This window comes from Papaver somniferum, chromosome 1, assembly GCF_003573695.1.
Source record: "Papaver somniferum cultivar HN1 chromosome 1, ASM357369v1, whole genome shotgun sequence".
NCBI classification, from domain to species: domain Eukaryota; kingdom Viridiplantae; phylum Streptophyta; class Magnoliopsida; order Ranunculales; family Papaveraceae; genus Papaver; species Papaver somniferum.
In genome coordinates this window covers 53109020-53130203 of record NC_039358.1, presented here as the reverse complement: position 1 = coordinate 53130203, position 21184 = coordinate 53109020, and the positions used below count along the sequence as shown (strand labels likewise).

At 37.0% G+C, this 21184-nt stretch overlaps 1 long non-coding RNA gene across 2 annotated transcripts; it reads right to left on the bottom strand.

The window, feature by feature from the left end:
* Positions 1–2284: 2284 nt before the first annotated feature.
* Positions 2285–6724, bottom strand: LOC113286931. 2 transcript variants are annotated; one of them, XR_003329584.1, is made up of 4 exons: positions 6151–6724; positions 5246–5387; positions 5056–5151; positions 2285–4026 (listed from the first exon to the last, which is right to left on the bottom strand). It is a non-coding gene; the product is annotated as an uncharacterized LOC113286931 (long non-coding RNA). The 2 variants fall into 2 exon arrangements; XR_003329579.1 differs by having other exon boundaries at positions 5262–5387.
* Between the last annotated feature and the right edge of the window lie 14460 nt (positions 6725–21184).

Sequence of the window (21184 nt, the reverse complement as noted above, 5' to 3'; positions counted from 1 at the left end):
CTGATAGAGATACAAAATTTATGAGCTACTTTTGGATGACATTATGGATACGTTTGGGTACCACTTTACAGTTGAGTACTATTTCTCATCTACAGACTGATGGACAAACTGAAGTAGTCAATAGATCTTTGGGAATTTTAATTAGAGCTAAATGAATGGATAATAGTAAGCAATTGGATACATTACTACCTCATATGGATTTTGCCTTTGACATTTCAGTGAACAGATCTATAGGAAAAACTCCATTTAAAATTGTTCACTTTAAAATACCTAATCAGGTATTAGACTTGGTTGTACTTCAAAAGCTACATACTTCCAATGTCAAATCCGATACTCTCTTGGAGCATAAACGATTAAGACATTTAAGGAAGAAGAGCTAGTCATGATTCATCTACGCAAAGAAAGATTTCCAGTTGGTACCTATAACAATACTAAGATGAAGAAGCATGGTCCATTTAAAGTTTTGAAGAAAATCAGTGACAATGCTTATGTCATTGGTCTCCTTAAAGACTGGAACATCTCTAATGTGTTCAATGATCAGAAGATTTTCACCTTTCATGGTGATAATGATCTTTTACTTACTTCTTTCAACTCTGAGACGAGTTCTTTTCAAGAATGGAAGATTGATGCAGGACATCCCTTATCATTCTCATAATAACTCAGAAGCTTCTAGTCTTTGTTCTAGTTGTTTCCTAGTTTTATCACAACTCTTTTTAAGTTTATTCCATGTTTAGGAATTCTATTTTGGTTTAACTTCTTTATTTAGGTTTCTAGTCGGTTGTTTGAAGCCTATATAAACATGCATCTTTGTTGAAGAAAAGTACATTGTTATCAAGATTATTCTTATCAAACTATTATTATCTTTCAGTTCTTAACTTCTTCAAGTTTATCATTCTTCTTCGATTCTTAAACTCTTTTCGATCCTCTATAATCTCTGTATTGCTTTCCTCTGTCTATTATACATTACTATCATGCATATATCTACTGTATGGAATAGTTTAGCTCATGCTGAGTTGGGCGATTTCTACAACGGAACTCATCCGGGCACGATTCAACACACATATATCGACGAACTAATTAATGAAATGCATTAATCATTTCATAAATAAAAAGTGAACCAATCATGAAGAGGTCTCTTTTCTTGACCACTTAACGGTCGCGTGTTACATAACTTGTTCATGATCACGACATTATTTCTCAGTAAGTTCTTGTTCTTAATTTGGACTATGACTATAGCTACAAGATGGTGCACGGTGCTAGATTGTTGGTTATTATATTTTGTATCTTGCTGAGTTCTTCATTATCATTGTTAGAATTTATTTATTTTTGAATTCCCACACCACGAGTACCTGTACATAATTTTTTGTATTTAGGTCGGTGAGCAGTATAGTTTTAAGGTCTATTAGATGGAATATTTAAAATATTGGAGTAATCTAAAAGATTTAAGATATTGGAATAATCTAAAAGTTATGTTTTCAAACCCTAAGGTCCTGTTTGGTATAGTTTTCAAAAACAGTTTTCTGTTTTTAAAAACAGAGAAAACAGAAAACAGGAGAAAACGCGTTTGGTAAGGACATTTTCAGAAAATGTTTTCTATCTGTTTTCTGTTTTTAAAAACAAAAAAATGAAAACAACAAATTATTGTTTTCTGTGTTTTCTCTTTTTTTTTTTCTTTTCTTTATTCTTTTCTTTTTTTCAGAACAAAGTAAGAGATGGGGAATGACTGCAAGTGAGTCATGGCTAATATCACTATCTCTTAGACGAATCTTTACATTTGATCCGATTTAGTTGGTTTTCCTTGTTTTCAAAAATAGTTTACCAAACAATTTTTAGAAAATGAAAACAAGGAAAAAAGGGTATATTTTTAAAACAGTGGAAAACTATTTTTGAAAACTATTTTTGAAAACTGTTTTTCAAAACTGTACCAAACAGGCCCTAAGTTTTTGCGTAAAAGAATTGAAAAAACAAATATCCAGTTTTACAAACCGATAGTTAAAGACAAAGAAATGAAATGGATAAGGGAATGCTAGCCGTCATCGGACTCATCACCACCAATTCTCCATGGTTTTATCCTATATTGTTAGAATTAGGATCTTATTCTCTTTCCGCTACAACAACTGTATTTCAATATTTAAATATTCTACTTTTTGAATGAATTTCAGTTTGGTTATATTTTTTCTGAGTGGTACTTTTTGAATGAATTTCAGTTTGGTTATATTTTTTCTGAGTGGTGCCTTCTTCGTCCAATTTGAATTTCCATGTATGTACTCCCTCCTTCCGTTACTTTTCAATATGTCAGTTTCTATAAATAAAAATTATAAAAATTTCAAAAAAATAAGTCAGTTTCTCAATTGGGAAAGTCAAATGTTACTTTAATCTTTTAGGACCACTTGCACTTCACTTCTTTTGATGACAAGTGTGATGAGAACCACTTCACTTCACTTCTTTTATTGACAAGTGTCATGGGAGACCACTTCACTTCACTTCTTTTATTGATAAGTGTCATGAGGACCACTTTCAATGATTACTTCACTTAATTTCCTTAATTTTCTCTAAAAACCAAACCAGCGGCAAGCCTATTAAAAAGTAACTGAGGGAGTAACTCCTTCCTCAATGTGTTCATCGTATTTTCTTTTGATCGTTCTTTTTGTTGCTTCAAATTGAACTGAGAATACGTCGCACAGGAAAATGCCCATAATAAGAGTGGAGAGGTCAAAAATGTTTACCCGAATTAAGATCACACAAGACGAGAAAAATGCCTTCAAGGAGTTGTGATCGAGCGCATTTTTCCGTGTAGACATCTTAATATAACTAGTACAACCGTTTCCACGGTGGGAGGGCCGACCGAAGAACTTGACGTCATTAATGCAGGATAAGAGTGCTCTGCAGCATCTCAAGCACAGAACCAACACCCACCAAGACTTGTCTCTGTGTCTCACATAGCATTACCAGCTGCATTTCTTTACGCACAACCATCACCTGCAATGTCAGTACCACCTTCCAAGAGCATCTCCAGCTCATCATCAACCCAAATAACAACCCCTTGTTCTGCACCGCCAACCATTCCTGCAGCAGCAAACACCATTTTCTCTCCATTTAAAACTGCCCAACCCCGCACAGTACCAGGCCATTACCAGATTTAAGCACCACCTGGAATTCCACAATCCCAGTTCACGAATCCACCTACCTACAATTTCATACCATCTTGTCCACCACATCAAAGCCACAACCAACACTTGCACTTCAGTTCAGCTACACCTTAACACACCAACCCCTAATCACAACCACCAACTGCATACTGCAAATAATCAATCTCCTCTGCATTTTCAGTTCACCGTTCCAATTACATAGTCTCCCCGCATTTCCTTCTCATCCTTGACTTCGAATCCAGTTCTAAACTTGAACCCAAAACTCCATGTTCATCTCTATCTCACACAGCAACAACTCCATCTTCAATTATCTAACTGAAATTTTCAAATCCACTGCATCAGTATTGAGATTGAAGACAAACCCATCTACTAAACAGCATCAGCATCTCCTAAACCTCGCCATCTCTTCAATCTCCATCAAATCACTGCACATCAAATTTCATTCTTCCATTCACTGCCTCATGTTCTATCCCTATACTCAGCTGCCAGCACCTCAATCTTCACTACCACTTGTTCCAACCCATACAACATATCCTCTCTTCTATACAGTCCCTGAAGCCAATTGTAGCCCCTAGAGTCAAACGTAGACTGCTGCACCAGATCAAACATAAGAGCAAGACTATAACCTTCTGTTTCTGTAATTACAGCACTACCATCTTTACCAATCACAAGTACAATCACCAGTTCTATCTCAGTTTGAGCTTCAATTCCATACATTCTTCTCTGCACCTCAATTCCTTGAAGCAGCACCACTTACCCATTCTGTAGCTTCTCTTGTAATTCCAGTAATCTCACAATCTCTCAGCAACTCAAGCACAACACCAATTGCTCATCTCAAATCCACAACCATACATCCATTACTGTAGTTTTGGAGCAGCTGCAACCAAATCAAGAAGATATCAGTTTGAATCGAGAATTACAAGCGTTTGGTGTTGATTGATTAGATATCAAATGGGTTTTGAGTTTCCAGAAAGTTCGAGTTCAGGGTGGACTGATTTTGTGGCCGAAGTTGAGATGAAATTAGGGTCTCACAGAAGAGCTCATGTAGCAGATGGAAGATATCAGTTTGAGTAGAGTTTCAAATAGCTGCAGCAGAGAATGGGATGGTGTTGCAGTGGTATGTCAAAACAAGAATCAGGGTTGGAGAGCCGTGTGTGTTTGTTGGCTGTGAGATGAGATGAAATAACCAATTGAACTGTTGGTGCTGTGACATGAGTCTGAGATGGGAATGGAAGAAGGAATTGAAGCAAATATGGAAACATAAATCGAGAGTTTGAGCTGGTGATTGAGATGGATTTCAAGGGATTGAGACTTGAGAATAAGGTGGTGGTAGTGACTGTTAAATCTGGTGGATTTCTGATGATGATTTTCAAGGGTTTCGAAAGATTTTTGTGCTGAGTTGGTTGTAGAGATGCAGATGCACAACAAATGGTTTCCAGTGATTTTAAGATGGGAATGGGTTTGTTTGTGTTGAGCAGATGGGCTTGATTGCACTAACTACTTAAAAAGGACACTATCAAGTTTCACTTGATTGATGCTAAAGAGACCAAATTGATAAGTGATACAGCTTGACTGAGACACTAATTTCAGACAGAAACTAAATGGCCCAAAATCAACTATTAAGTCCTATGCACACCAAACTGATTACCAGAATTTTGCTTAACAGCACAACTAACTTTGTAATCTTAAGACTGAGATTTTGGCTGATATATCCACCAAATAGTAGAGAATTCATCATATCTAAATTGATTACTGAACTCTACCAAAGCTCAGTTTCATGCATAAAAACTAGAAGTAGTTCCAAATTTTAACCAAATATTTTCTCACTTCTTTCATCATTCAAAACAAGAACACAAAAACAAATCAAAGCATGAAATAAAAATCTAGTCAGATAAAGATGAATTACCGTCGGTTGCAACAAATCAGTATACGTGATGCAAACCTCTTCACTTTCTTAATCGGCTTAGTAATCCGTACTACCATTCTTGGACCATAACAAATCCTGCCAAAACCAAAAACCACACATCCATCAAAAATAGTCAAAAACTACAAAAATGCAAGTACTGAAATTGAACTTCAAAACTTCTTAACCATACCCAAGTTAACAATTACCATTGTTGAACTTGCTTTCATCACAAACCCAAGTCTTCAACTGCAACAAAATACAGTTTCCATAAACACTCAGCGAAAATATACCAAAGGCATCTTCCTTAAAGAGAACGTTGTTTCCGTAATGTTCTGAGAAGCAACATACAAAAGAAATATGAGACATTGAAAAATATTGAAATACAAAACCAAGTAAACAAAACTCTTTACAGCTCACAAATTCTATAAGAAACTTAAACATAGCTCATAAGCAGGCTTAATCATTTGAACAACTAGGCTAGCATGGAGTAAAAACAATTCAACATCTAGAAGAGTGATAGACAAACCAAATAATAGTGCAGTTAATAAACGTTTTCATTCGCCTCAGGTCAATTAGACTAATAACAACCCGTCAATATCATGTTACGCAATAGATAATTAATCAACTAGAGTTGAGCAGAAAATCTATTTACCAAAGTGAACAAAATTGAAATGAGCACATTATCCACAACTATCCTAAGAGTCCACTATCCAAAGTGTGATAGGAAAATTCTCCATTAATAAACCAGTGTATTAACTCTTACGGATTGTGGCGAGAAAGTATTACAGCAAAGCATTACAGCTGAGCTGGTCAGTCAACCGTGAACAAGAACTTGAACATTTGGAAAAATTGTCAAATTCCAATCACTCATCAAAAAACTAAGATCTTAATTTTGTAAAACATAGATTGCCAATCCACAATTTAGGGTTTCATTTGCAAACAAACAATAAAATTAAAAGATTCAACAACAACAAAAAGCAGATGATCATAAAACTTGTAGAAATTTGCATATATAACACATGGATCCTTACAAAATGATATTGAACAAAAAAATCTGAGCAAAATAATTGAAATAAAAAATCATGAAAATTATACCTTCCGACGAGGTACAGGAGGAGGAATAGAGATTAGGGTTGCTTGTTCAATGACTCTTATCCGTTACATCAAACTCCATCGATTGAAATTCGGACATGAAAACGCTATCCAAGCAAACATCGTCGAACCAGCATCACTGAATTCGAGAACCCATTAACCCCCGTCCTAACATTCATTTAAACCTCTTCATCTTCTTCATCAACTGAGGACATCACCATCAATTTCTTCTCTGGTTTTTTCTTCCAAATCAAGTGATTCAACCACAAACCCATTCTCCATCTGTAACAGATCTATCCTCTTCATCTTCTCGATTTATCTATCTCTGAATGCTCTCGTTTTCTCCATTAACAGCGCTTCCCCTTTTTCTCTCGATTTTAATTCAATTTCAAACCCTGACACAGACCAAAACACTCTCCGTTCATCACACTAAACTGCTGCAACATCAAATTCAGGTAAACCCCATCCTTTCTTTGCGTTCTCGAACTCGAAATCATCTTCTCAAACTCGAACCAAAATCACCAGAAGTTCAGAGAGGAGACATCGAGAAGAAATCGATAGGAGGAGGAGGGGGAAGAAAACAAAAGAGAGAAAGAAAGGAAAAAAAAATTGAAATTTTTGGAGGTGGTCGGATTCGAACTCATGGCCTCTACCTATCTTATTACTAAATTGCCCCTCAACAATTAAACCAATTCCAACCCCCGTGTCCTTTTCTTATGGGCGATACATACGCGAATACCCTTCTCTTAATATTGTATTTACACTGATTTCAGTGAGATATGGAAATGTAGAAGGGCTTCTTTGACTTTTCAATTTTGATTGAAAAAATTCGGGACACCTTATGAGCGCTACATTTACTCGAATACCCTTCGCTTAATATTGTATTTACACTGGTTTCAGTGAGATATGGAAATGTAGAAGGGCTTCTTTGACTTTTCATTTTTAATTGAAAAAATGAGGGACACCAAATCTTTTTTTTTTTGTGAATTGATCACTTATAGGATTTATAAAAAAGTGGCCATGTAAAGATCTCCCTCGTTTCTATCGGTCCGCCTAATCATCTTTCAATCCAAAACCTATTTGACTGAATGCTACTCTAACCGAAGAATGAAACGGTTGAAGAAAGTACATTTTGGGTAGAATTTTTTTTATCATTTTTAAATTTTAACGCCTCAAGACATACAAGGCGACTATAGCCGCCCGCCTAGCTAGCAAACAATAAATGCCGATATGTACATGGGATAAAATCTCGTAGAAAATTCTAGTGGCTGCATCCAAAACTTGAAAATTAAAAACTGGATTCCAGCGTCCCAAGACTTTTCGTGTAAATTTAATACCACACTTTGAACTTCAGTCGAAAACATTTTCGTGGATTTGTAAATTTAAGTGAAATCATTATGGGGCATTTTTCTAATGTAAAAAACAAAACAAAATATGAGGCTGAAGTTGGTAGGTTGGTTGCTTGATTGAGTTATCGTCCATCCGCGGCTGCCGGTTATTTTCTGGATGAGTTGTAATATGGTGTACGTTTTTTTCCCTAACCTTAGAGCGAAAATCTGAAGTTGGTCAGGTTATTACCAACGATCCAAATGGTTATTAAGTGATGAAATTAGAATTCATTCATATTGAAAAACAAAGGCAACTATGAATTATCCAAAGGTCCGTCGTCCTTCAATATTGGCTGGCTTATGTTGACGGTTGGGCAAAATTCTACAAACACTCATCAAGACACTATTGAACAGGCGTTAATCATGATGAGCTATCTTTTCTTTTAACCACTTAACTTGTTCGTGATTAGGACATTGTTTCTCAACAACCCAGAGCATTTAGTTCTATGGAAGTGTATATGCATACATTTTTATGTAGGTTGGTCATTTTATTCTGATATCAAGTAATTTCCCATATGGCTTTGAGATTTCCATCGATTGGAATATTTGAGATAGTGGAGAAAGCTAAAAGTCCGTGTTCCCAAATCATGTAGGAATATGAACGCTATTGTGGTGAGCTGCTGGTACTAGTATCTGATTGCGGGTGCCGTTGTAAAGATAAACACATCATGAAGAACTGATTGTTTGTCCATGCGTTGTAACCTCTTCAATAAAAATCACCATGAAATAGCTACCTTAATCACTGTTTAAACATTATCATTAGGTTGGGAATCAAATCAAATCTAATAAAATTTATTTTTGTCTTGTTCCCTATTAGTTGTTTGGACTTTGGAGACTGATGCACCGTGACTTTTGAAAGAATGAATCTTGAATCAGTTCTTTTTTTATATATTTGTTTAACTAATGTCTCTCTCCATCCATTTTGAATATTCTTGAAATGGTAATTTTTTCACAAAATTGGTTAAAAAACCAAAATCAACAATTTTTGGGTGAAAATGACATTTAGATTTTGATATTGTTTAAATGGACAAAAATGTAAAAATAGACAGGATGTAAACAGTTTCATCCTACCCATTTTCAAATACTTTTTCTTATTTTTAATTTACATCAGGATGCATCCAGTTTCATCCTTACTGATTTTTAAGTTTAAGTCAGGATGAATCCAGTTTCATCCTTGCTATTTTTTAGTGTCCATTTCACCCATACTAATTTTTACTCGTCCATTTGAACCATGTTTTAAAAATATTTGGATAAATGACCCATTTTCCGTAATTCTTTCTCATAGTGGTTCATTTTTAGTTTCTTTCACATCGATTTTATTTTTTTCTTTCTCACAAATTGAACTTCAGAAAGATGCAGACACGAACTCCGCAACTAAACTTCCAAATGTTTACACGAATTAGGAATAGTCTGTTTAAAAGTGTTTGGTAGTGTGAACACATAAATCACGAAGGCATCCACGTGTTCACAAACAATATTCGCATACGCTCTAATTCTAAAATTGTACGATGTATGTGTAAAGGGATGATTATATCGATTTATCGACTCAAAGCCTTCGAGCTTGTCATTGTCTAGTCGAATATTATCATAAGTAACGTTCGTATAAAGGAGTAAACAGAGAATCAAGTATAAATGTAAAGCACATGAAGTATAACGCTGAATGTAAAGTGCTGAAATGTAAATAAGACAAAGATTTACGTGGTTCGGCACTAAGGCCTACATCCACGGGGCTGGTGTTTTCACTATGTATTGATTAGTTACAAAGATAGTCGAATGACTTTAGAGTATACATAGGTCTGCGGAAGTAGGGGGATTACTTACTCTTCCTATTTCTTTCTCATATATTCTCCTCTAATTGCTCTGGATTGTTCGACCCCTTCTCCCTTAGTGGAGAGGGGTATTTATAGGGTTGCAACGCGGGGCCTACTTCTGAGAGCCGTTGTAACTTATCGTCTTGTGTTCTGTGTCGATTACGCATACATCTTCGTCTTTTACGATGCCCCCAGCGTTCCATTCTTGATCCAGAAGAGTTATCCTCGTGTGTTCCATGGGTTGGTCAACACGTACACTGCTCAGGGTGTTTAATGCGGGTGGTTGGGACGTATGTTCGTGTCAGACAGCTGTCTTCTGCCCGTGTTACATCCGTGTCAGTCTGATCCATCCTAGCCGTTGATCTTGGATCTTTCTTGGGATAGGATAAAGCAGATCTTTGGGTGTTATTCAGTGCTTTGCAGCGACATTATACCTCGGTGCACCTTGATTCTTGGCCATCGGATCAGTCGGATGATGATCTCGTCCTGGTCAGACACGCCTCTTGGTTGTAAGCGCGTGACATCATGCTTTGATGTCTTAAATTGCATGCTTTCCACGTGTTTCTTCATAGACACGTGGCGGATGACGAAATATGTACACACAATTTACCCCTTTTCTTCTGACTTGGGCGTTAGTTGAAGTTAGAAGAAAAAAACGTCACATATTCATCATCTCTCTCCTAATAACTTCCCCTAAATATTTGGGCATGTTTCCCACTTCTTCCAATAACTGCTCCTTGGGTAAAGGGAATGATTATTCTTTTCTTCCAAGCTTATAAATAAGAAAGAGAATATGAAAATAAATTTCATTCTCTCCCTGTCAGTCTTCATTCTTCTTCTTCTAAGGTTTTTATTCTTCCTTCTTGTTCTTTAGCCATTAATTACTACTGTTATTGCATTGAGTACGACCTGCTTCTGCTTCTCCTGTTCTCGTCTGTTGTTGTGTCTTGTTGTCTTCTTCGCTATGCTTTTGTTCGAGGATTCCTTTCATACAGGTATGGAGTTCTTCTTTGATTCAGGTCTCAGTCACTTTACTCTTCTTCTGCTGCTGTAGCCTTTTGCTTTGTGATGAAGAACACATATGTAGAAGCATATATGCTTGCCCCTGTTCTTCTTTACAAAGCGTATAGGCCGGTGTTTGGATATTTCCTCCTGACGTTTTGATTGAATTAGGGTTTTTTTGATTGCGTTTTAGTTTTAGGGTTTTTGAGGGTGGCTGAGATGACTGTCAGTTTCTCTACTTTTGATCTTTATTGGCCCCTTCATAACTACTTCTATCTTTTTTTTTGTGCTTTTTCGTAGATATGTCTGATCGTCTGCGGGTTCCTTATCAAACCCCACCGTCTAGTCCTCGGAGATCTCCTCCACGTAGAGACTCTGATATATCTCCACCTGGGGGAGGCTCCTCTAGATCTTCGCAAATGGATCCTCGTGGTCATAGGGTCTCATCCTCTTCTGATCTGAAGGCTTTGTCTACCAAGAAAGGGGATCCGCCGAAGGGTCCTCCTGGTCTAGGTATGCTGTTAACCGCGCTCCTTCTCATGCTCGTGATGATTCTAGAAGTACGCGGGCTCCTCCTCCTCGTAGTTAAGCATTGGATGTTCCGCCTCTTCGTTCTATGGCTCCACCTTCAATGCCCCAACAGAGTCCTTTGCGTCCTCCTACAGCGGTCTCTTTCAAAGGGAAATCCTCCAAGGGTGCCATGTCGAAAACTGATCTACCTAAAAATATCCCTTCTAAAAGGAAAGCTTCGGATTTGAGTCCCCCGAAAGATCTTGCGTCAGACCCCGCTGACGAGGAAGATGCTTCCCCAATGATACGAAGCGTCTCAGTTGGTAAGAAGAAAGTCACATTCAAGCATATTGACCTCGAGTTGTTTAAGGAGAAACACGAGCTTCAAGCCTTTGAGGTCTGCTTCTATGCTTCTGATGATGATATCACGTATGAACTTATCTCAAACTATCAGCTTGATGAGTTTCATCTGTTGACTACGGTTGGAGCCTTCGAGGCGGGTCTTATGTTGCCCCTGTATAAGTCGGGTGACTCCTTTTATTATGATGTGCTGGCTGATCGTGAGGGTTCTTCCACAAATACCCATAGTCGTTCTGTATCGTAATTATATGGGAATTATCTTCGTGCGCTGAAGGAATGTTATCTGCGGAGTAAGGGGTTTAGTTGCAGGAAATCCTACACTACACTCTTCATGTGATTTTATCATTAATCAACTCATTTTAGGTTTATATTCTTAATTTTATTGAGTAATCTTTAGATGTTCTTACAAGAAAAGAGAAAAGATTAAAGAATGATCTCTGCTCTAAACTTTCTCTCTCCTGTTTACTTGTTTCTTACACAAAAAAAATCTCTCCTCTCTTTACAACTCGAATGACTATTTATAGGGAAATACATAGTGGATGACGGCTAATCTGTCCTTTATTTTCGGATATGGCTTGCGACATTATCGCAACCTTACAAATGTTAATTTCGCAAGATCTCTAATTTTCGCAGGACCATCACATCTTTCTCATGATCCTAGCTGACATCATTTGTTATATTCCTCCTGAAATTGTTCTGCGACGCTATTGTGCTGTTCTATTGATAATTTCGTTGAGACATTATTGTTGCGAGATTCTGATCCTACATCTTGCCTCTTCTCATATTTTCTCTGCGAAGTAGATAATGATGTGATAAATTCCGCAGCTATTCTCTTCTTTATATTCTGCATTTATCACACGTATTTTTTCTTCCATTTATTTCTCGACACGTCTTTTGTAACCGTTGCTTTTTAACCGCTTATATCTTTCCGCATTAGTCGTGTTTATTTTCTCGAGGAGAAATTCCCTCTATATATATTCCTTCTCACTCTCTTTCTTCCTCTTTTTATTTTCTCTTCAATTTCATCGTTCTTCTGCAAATTCCATTATTGCAACTTTTCTTCAACCTTTTTAAGTTCTTCTTCATCTTAATACTAGATCTTCACAGTTCGTAATTTTCTTCGAGACGATCTTCCTGCTATTATTTTTCATGGATTCATCAAGGTTAGTCTTCTTTTTTCTTCTTTATGAGTTTTGTTGAAATTGATATATTTGAAATTGATCTTGTTTGTTGCCTTGTTTGATGTTGTGTACGCTGTTTATGTGATTCTCATACTCTTGTTATTTCAGCAAAAGCGGCTCCAACACTAAATTTACAGTTCAGAACCGTAACATTCCAAAATCACAGCATAAGGTTGTCGCACATAAAAGAAAGTCTGCGAATGAGAAGGTAGTAAGAAACACTATCTTTTTCTAATAACAATATTGTTGCCTCTGTTTCTTATCTGGATTGTAATTCGCAGGGTGATAAAGATCTTAATAAACCTCTAAAGAAATCTCGCCATCTTAAAACTGTTCCAATTTCAGTTCCCTTCCACCTACTCATTTCTTCCAAATCTCCTGCGACATCTTCGCAAGATAAACCTTTATCTCCAATTCGCGAAAATGCTGCCTCTGACTTCATTTCTTCAGCTGACCTTTCTATGATTGAAATTCCCCTCGTGGATCCTTCTGAGAATAAAACCTCTTCTCTTCCCATTGAGATTGTTTCTCAACCTTCTATCTCTACCAGTTCTCCACCCAAGTCTCTTCCTCTTTCGAAAGAAACCGTGGAAGGGATAGATATTGCTTTCAAAGTTTTATCTGAAATTCTGGATGATGGCAAGAAGTCTTCTACTGATCCCCTCAAGTCTAATGTTTGCGAAATTCTGAGAAAGCATTTGGGTTCTGACAGAGCTACTTCGCAGACAGCTTTAGAAAAAGAATGTAATGCTCTTCGTCTTGAAAATCAGAAACTTCAGAATGTTTTGCTGGATCGTGACAATCTTGGCAAGAAGAATGATGAATTGAAAGGTATGATTTTATTATCTATGTCTTTAATTTACCTTTTCGATGGTTTTATCATTCCCATGTTTAATTATCCTTTAAATCCCTCTTTCGCATGTTAAGTATTAAACCAGAAACGAAGAATGGAGAGATACCAATTTGAATCTGCTGTTGAAGAGGCCCGTGTTGATAAATAAATCTTGATGGATCAATACCAATTAGATAACCTCTATTCATATTCTCTTGATCAGATAAATAATCTTACCAATGAAAATACCCAATTAGTTCAAAAACAAGATCTATTAAGTAATGAAGTATCGTCTTTCTTATTTTTTAACTAAAGCTAATTTAGGGATGGAAACTTTATCAGATGAGAATAAAACCTTGTCTCAAGAGAAGCGAACTTATTTAAACAAGATGACGATATCTTCGCAACAACTTAGTATTCTCTAAAAGGTATGTGCTGACCAAGAGCAATCTCTTCGCTCTTTGAGAAATGAACTTAAAGAAGCGACGGAATCATCTATCGCTGAAAGAGATACACTTATTCAAAGTAGAATAGCTTTAAGTTTAAAGGCGAATCAACTTAAAGAACAGTATTCCAAATTAGAAGAATCTTATTCTTCTCTTGCGAAGAAAAATGCCTTCTTATTTCTAAGAGAAAAATCTTCGTCTCGACTTAAAGGTTTAGTTGGAGATAAATTTGATGACGCAATGGACCGTTGGGAGAATAGTTCTCTGTCTTGATTCAACACCTTTATTTCGCAAAAGGAAGGTAGTCATAATAGTTTGACTGCCTTAATTATTTTTTTGTCATATCTCTCTGAATTCATCTTAATGAAGTATTCTATCTTTCGCAGAGTCTGAGAAGAATCTTCACCTTCCATTTCTGTTTTGGAGGCTAAATATGCCAAAATTCGCAAAGAAAATGCATTGCTTGTCTCTACCTTACTGGTTCTCGCGACCGAGCAGAAAGAAGACTTGATTATCTTGCTTATTTAAGGATATTCAAGATAGGAATCATCAAAGCACTTCTTCGCCAAGTTCATCTCCGGGCTGAAGTCCTTGTAATGACATTTATTGTCCAACTATCTTCCTCCTACATCAATTGATCCTTTAGAAGTAGATGATGATGAAGTTCCTCGTCCTGCTGATAGTGATTATGATTACGAAAGCGGTGCAGAGGATAATTTCTTGGAAGATGAAGAGAGTTCCTTCTAAAGAAGTATCTGCTGGTGTTAATCAGAATGAGAAAGAAATTTCTCCTGAAGAAGTAATTGCTGGCGATAATCAAGATGCTAGTCATGGCGAAGATCAAAACCGAAATGAAGGAGAGGCTTGCGAGAATATTGGCGAAGAATTTTTGTCATCTCCTGCTACTGAAATTAATATTGAATCTTGAGCTCTATCTAGCTTTGTCTTCTTGAATGTCTTATTTTTATCACTTTTGCGAATTACATTTTTCACCAACTTTGGATCAACTTTTCCTTTTAATATTTTGTTGATGAGAAAGATAATGCTTCTTGTGTATTGATTCCCATACTTGCCTCTCATTATCTTTCTTGCAAAAAATAATCTGTTATGAATGCTTATAAATATTTGTTTTATCATATGGTCTTATTTTGCCTTCCTAATTAAAGGTCTTATTATGCCACTCTTGTCATTGCGACAAAATCGCAGGACGTCCTTGCACTTTCATGCAAAAACCCATTGATCTTGCCTTAACTTTTTCTTTTGTATTATGGCCTCTTCAGGAATGTTGCGACAATATGACAGGCCTAAATATTCTTGCGAAAATAAAGCCCATGACATTGCGTCTTGCGACGAAATCGCAGGACGTCTTCGCACTTTCATGCGAAAACCCATTGATCTCGTCTTATCTTTTCTTTTGTATTATTGCCTCTTCAGGATTGTTGCACAAATATGACAAGCCTTAATATCCTTGCGAATAAAAAGCCTCATGACATTTGCGTCTTAAGACACTTATCAGCTCCCTAATGGAGGGTGCCGCCCTTATCTCCCCCTGGTTGCCCCTTCAAGGAGGCGTACTTCTACCATACAAGGTTAGCTCCTCCCATCCAGTCTTAAAACAACCAGTTGTTTTCGCAGCCTCTTATCCCTTTTACCTATAGGCTTATGGTTACGAGACTGCACCCTAAGTGGGGTTTTCTTCGGCCGAGTGCAGTATAAGCCAAGACTTGTCAAGAATGGCAAGGACGCTTCAAACGCCCCACTCTTGACTCAACCGTGTACCTCGGCGCCTTGATCAGATCTGCACTCCTTGGGAGAGTCCTTATTACCTTAGTCGCCCAACCTAAGTCATATGCTTAAGCTGAGAATCCAAGGTGCCTCTCCCGGATGGGCTTTATTGACCCCAAATCTCCATGACTCAGGTTCCGGTGGCGGTGTAGCCTTTCCCTGAGCCATGCAACAGGTACCCCCTAATATGACGTACTTTAGGTCTTACATTTGCCTCGAAAAATTTTATTCGCGAACTAGGGTGTACGCCATAAAGGTTCGCCCCTTTCTTTTATGTCATTGTTCTGTAATCTCTGCGAAAATTTCGCACATATGATCTTGTTTTGATATGAGTAATCTTGCAATTATTCTTTCAGAATCCATAACTTCTCAAAGCTTCTTACGGATAATATTTTTTTAAGTACAACCTGTTCCATGGTCTGTCTAATCTATGACCAACATCTCTTCCTTCTGGATCCATTAATCTATAAGCTCATGTTCCAACTATCTCCTTAATGATGTAAGGTCCATCCCATTTTCTCGCTAATTTTCCACCATTTTCTCGTTGATATATTGGTGTTTCTCGCAGAACTAAATCTCCTGGTTGAAATTCGCGTATTTTGACACGTTTATTATATTCTCGAGCTAATCTTCGCTGATAATTCTCCATATGTTGTAAATCTTTTTCTCTTCTTTCTTCTAATTCATCAAGTTTGTTCAAAATCAAGCCGCACTAAGATTTTTCTCCCAAGCTTCTCTTTTTGTTGTCGGAATAACAACTTCTGTTGGTAACACCGCTTCAACTCCGTATGTTAAACAAAAAGGTGACATTCCAGTAGCTTCTCTTCTAGTTGTATTATAAGCCCATACTGCATTATGTACTTGTTCGCACCATGCTCTGTGATGTCCTTCCAATTTCTTCTTTAATATATCTGCAATTGTTTTATTTGTTGCTTCTACTTGCCCATTAGCTTGTGGATACAAAGGAGTTGACTTTCCACATTTTATCTTGAATGCATTAAGTAACATTTCTATATTCTGCCCCTCAAACTGTTTCCCATTATCAGATACCAACTGTGCAGGAATTCCAAATCTGCAAATGATATTTTCGAATATGAATGTAAAGATATCTTTGTCGCGAATATGTTGTACTGCCTTCACTTCTGTCCATTTTGTGAAATAATCTGTTGCGACTATTAAGTATCTTCTTTGTCCAGTTCCTGGTAAAAATGGCCCCACAATATCTAAGCCCCATTTCCAAAGGGCCACACACTGGTTGAAGATGACAATGGTGCTCCTGGTGCATGTATTTTCTTTCCATGCCGCTGACAATCTTCGCAACGTCTTGATATTTGTTTTGCATCTTCATGCATGTATGGCCAGTAATAACCTTGCATTTTTGCTCTATGTGCCAAAGATCTTCCTCCACTATGATTGCCAGCATCTCCACTATGTAACATTTTTAGCACCTTTTCTCCTTCCTCTCGTGTCAAACATCTGAGTGATGGTCCACTAAAGGATTTTCGGTATAGCAACCCATCTCTTAATTCATAATTCGTTGCTCGGCTTTTTAACTTGTGTGTTTCCAATCTATTTCTTGGTGTTTCTCCTTTCGCCAAATATGCATGAAGTTCCATTCTCCAGTCTGCGACATTGTTTATTTGTTCTTCTTTTTCATTATCTATTATCATCACATCCACATCTTCCTCTTCTTTATTGATTGATGGTGACAGAAGTGTTTGTATTTTATGCATCTCGCAGTTGGATCTGTCATCATGCTTGAGATGAAATCAAAAGCGTCTGCAGGTCTATTATTCTTTCTTGAAATGTGCCTCCATTTTATTTTTGGGATTTTCGCTGACAATTCTTCAACCAGCTTCTTGTATTTCTTCAATGATGGTTCATTTGTAGTATACTCTCCTTTTATTTGGCGAATAACTAGCTGCGAATCACTAGTGATCCTGACATTTTCTAGTTTCATTTATATTGCGAATTTTAAGGCATGTATCACAGCTTCATATTCTGTTTCATTATTAGTGGATGCAAATTCCAACCTGAATGAAAAAGCCAACTTTATTCCTTCTGGCGAAATTAAAACAATTCCAACTCCATTTGATGATCCATCTACCAATATTTCCCATCTATTTGGTTCTGTTAATAAATCTTTTGTATCTTCATGCTCTTCTTCTACATCCATCATTTCTTCTATTGCTTCATCTTCTTCTAAAGGAAATTCCGCCAAGAAATCCGCAACAACTTGTGATTTTGGTGAAGACAAAATTTCATATTTAATATCGAGGTGGCCTACTTGTGCATTCCATCTCTCCACCCTTCCTTATCTTTTAGAATTCTTCATCACTGATTCAATTGGTACTTTTGTTAATACCTTTATCTTGTGTGCTTGAAAGTATATGCGGAGCTTAAATGATGCATAAACTAATGCTAAGATTAACTTTTCAATCTTTGAGTAATTCTTCTCGGCAGTATTAAAAGTTTTGCTAATGTCATAAATTGGTTTCTCCAATCCTGCGTCTACTCGCAATAACACAGCACTTAATGCCTTCGACGTTGTCGCAAGGTAGATCAATAATTCTTCTCCTGGTTCTGCTTTTTGTAAAATAGTTGTATTCATAAGATGTTCTTTGATTCCTTGAAAAGCCTTTTCACATTCATCACTCCATTTAAATTTTGCACCCTTCTTGAGTATATCGAAAAAATATTTGCATTTGCCTGATGATCGCGAAATGAATCTTCCTAGCGAAGCTAGAAGCCCATTCAACTTCTGTACATATTTTATTGTTGCTGGTGTTGGCATGTCACGAACTGCTTGCACATTTTATGGATCAACCTGTATTCCTTCCTTTGATACAATGTAGCCTAAAAATTAGCCCGATGCAACTCCAATAGTACACTTCTCAGGATTCAATTTAATGTTATACTACCGCATTTGTTCAAAAGTCTCCCTTAAATATTGTACATGGTCTTTAGCTTCTTTACTCTTTACTAACATGTCATCCACGTACACTTCTAACGTCTTGTGTATCCATTTTGCGAACACCTTATCTTTGGTATGTCGCTCCCGCATTTCGCAAACCAAACGGCATTTTCGTGTAACAATATAAACCTCTAGGGGCAAAGAAAGCAGTACGTTCTTGATCTTCTTCAGCGAGAGGGATTTGGTTATACCCTTTGTATCCATCTAAAGATGATACCCTATCGTTTCCTGCTGCGGATTCTACCATTTGAGGAATATCTGGTAGCGGAAAACTGTCTTTGGGGCAAGCTTTATTTAAGTCAGTGAAATCTATGCAAATCCTGATTCCTTTGTTTTTCTTTGGGACAATGACCATATTCGCTATCCATTCTGGGTATTTAGCTTCTCTTATAATTCCCGCATCAAGAATTTTCTGTAGTTCTTCTTCTATTTGGGAATGGTAAGTTGTTGCAATTTTTCTTGTTCTCTGTTTAAATGGTCTCACATTTTTGTTAATTTCCAACTTGTGGCATGCAATTGATGGATCTGTTCCTGGTATCTCATCCATGCTTCCTGCGAAAACATCTTTATATTCTCGCAACAAGTTTACAGTTCTTTCCTCTTCTTCCTTATCCATTTTGGTTCCAATTCTCAATATTATAGGTTCCTTTATAGTCCCAACGTTTATTTCTTTTGTTGGTTCTGCGGCAGTGTAACTGGGTTTAGGTTCTCCCATTGGTGTTGGTTCTTTTATTGTTTTCATAGGATCTTCTCCTTCTTCCGAAATTTCTCTGGGTATTCCTTTGCCTTCTTTTGCCCTTATCATATATACTCTAAATTCTTCTTCTTTCTTTGCTTCCTTTGCCAATTTTCTGCGAAATTGCTTCTTTTTTGCTTGTCCTTCATAATGCTTTACTTCAATCTGATGACATAATTTCGCATTGTCAACATCTCCTCTGATTTCACCTATTCCATTTGGTGTGGGGAATTTAATACATTGATGCAACGTTGATACCACAGCTTTTATCGCATGTATCCATGGTCTTCCTAATAACATATTATATGGTGATTTCATATCCACCACGCATAACGTTACATTTTTTTCGATTTCTCCAAGTGGAATTCGCACCACTATCTCTCCTTTAGGTTTTGTTGTGGATTTTCCAAAGCCGTGAACAAAATATGTTGAACTGGACACTTCTTCATCTTTAAATCCCATTCCCCGGAATGCGTGATAAAATATTATATAAATTGAACTCCTTATATCGATTAAAGTTTTGTTCAACATCCATTCTCCTGTGGATTTTATTGTTGTCTCTTTCTCTCTTCGTGTAATAGGCACTGTGATGACCAACGGAGATGTGTGGTTCAAATTTTCTTTTGGTATTTCTTCCGCCATGAATGTAATTTTTTGCTTCTCCCAATCTTTCAAGATGTTTTTTCTACTGCCATAACTTTCCTTCCTTCAAAATTTCGTTTATGTATTCTTCCTTTGATGTTTTCATGGAATTCATTAATCATCGTTTTTGTTATCATATTACACTCCAATCTTTTTCCATTTTCATTAATTCTATTCATCTTTCTTCTAATTGATTCACTGATTTATTTAATCACTTTCTTGACTTGAATATTCTCAATCAACAATCTTCAACTTTCGATCTTCAATCCCTATTTCTAGCACCATTATGTAGTTGCAGGAAATCCTACACTACACTCTTCATGTGATTTTATCATTAATCAACTCATTTTAAGTTTATATTCTTAATTTTATTGAGTAATCTTTAGATGTTCTTACAAGAAAAGATAAAGGATTAAAGAATGATCTCTGCTCTAAACTTTCTCTCTCCTGTTTACTTGTTTCTTACAAAAAAAAGATCTCTCATCTCTTTACAACTCGAATGACTATTTATAGGGAAATACATAGTGGATGACAGCAAATCTGTCCTTTATTTTCGGATATGGCTTGTGACATTCTCGCAACCTTACAAATGTTAATTTCGCAAGCTCTCTAATTTTCGCAGGACCATCACATCTTTCTCATGATCCTAGCTGACATCATTTGTTATATTCCTCCTGAAATTGTTCTGCGACGCTATTGTGTTGTGCCATTGATAATTTCGCTGAGACATTATTGTTGCGAGATTCTGAACCTACAAGGGGGAGACGATGAAGACCTGCTACGTTCCTAATCCCGCTGAGAAGGAGTGGTATACCCCTCAAGATTTTAATAATTCCTTCGGGGATTATATCAATAGTAGGGACCGTAAACCGTGGAGTGTTAGACTTCGTAACATTGCTGTTCCTCGGGGTGAAATTCGTCTCTTAAGTGAGGTGAGTAATGCCAAGTTGAAGTATGTTCCTGCTACCGAGGGATCTACTAAGCGGAAACTTTTTCCTGCTCGTGAGAGGATTAAGCGTGATCATGATTATGAGTGGTATGCCACCGTTACTGAGGTTGTTGGCCCTTGGGATTATGGTTGGATTCCTGGTCCGCGCGGGTGGCGTCCTACTGCTAATAGCAAGCCTCCTGAGACTGCTCCTGCTCGTTATGGAGATTTCTGTCCTTGGCGTCTGAACTTTGCAGGCATGAATTTTCCTTATGCTCTTGATGTTGTTGATGGATATGAGGAGGAGAGTTCCGGTGCTACCCTTCCTTCGAAAAGTGCTGCCACTGCCAAGGTATGGTTTCTTCTTATATTCTATTTGCCCCTTTTTTCCTTAGTTGGGAAATTTGAAAAAGATTTTCAAGTGAAGGAGAAAATGAGCTTT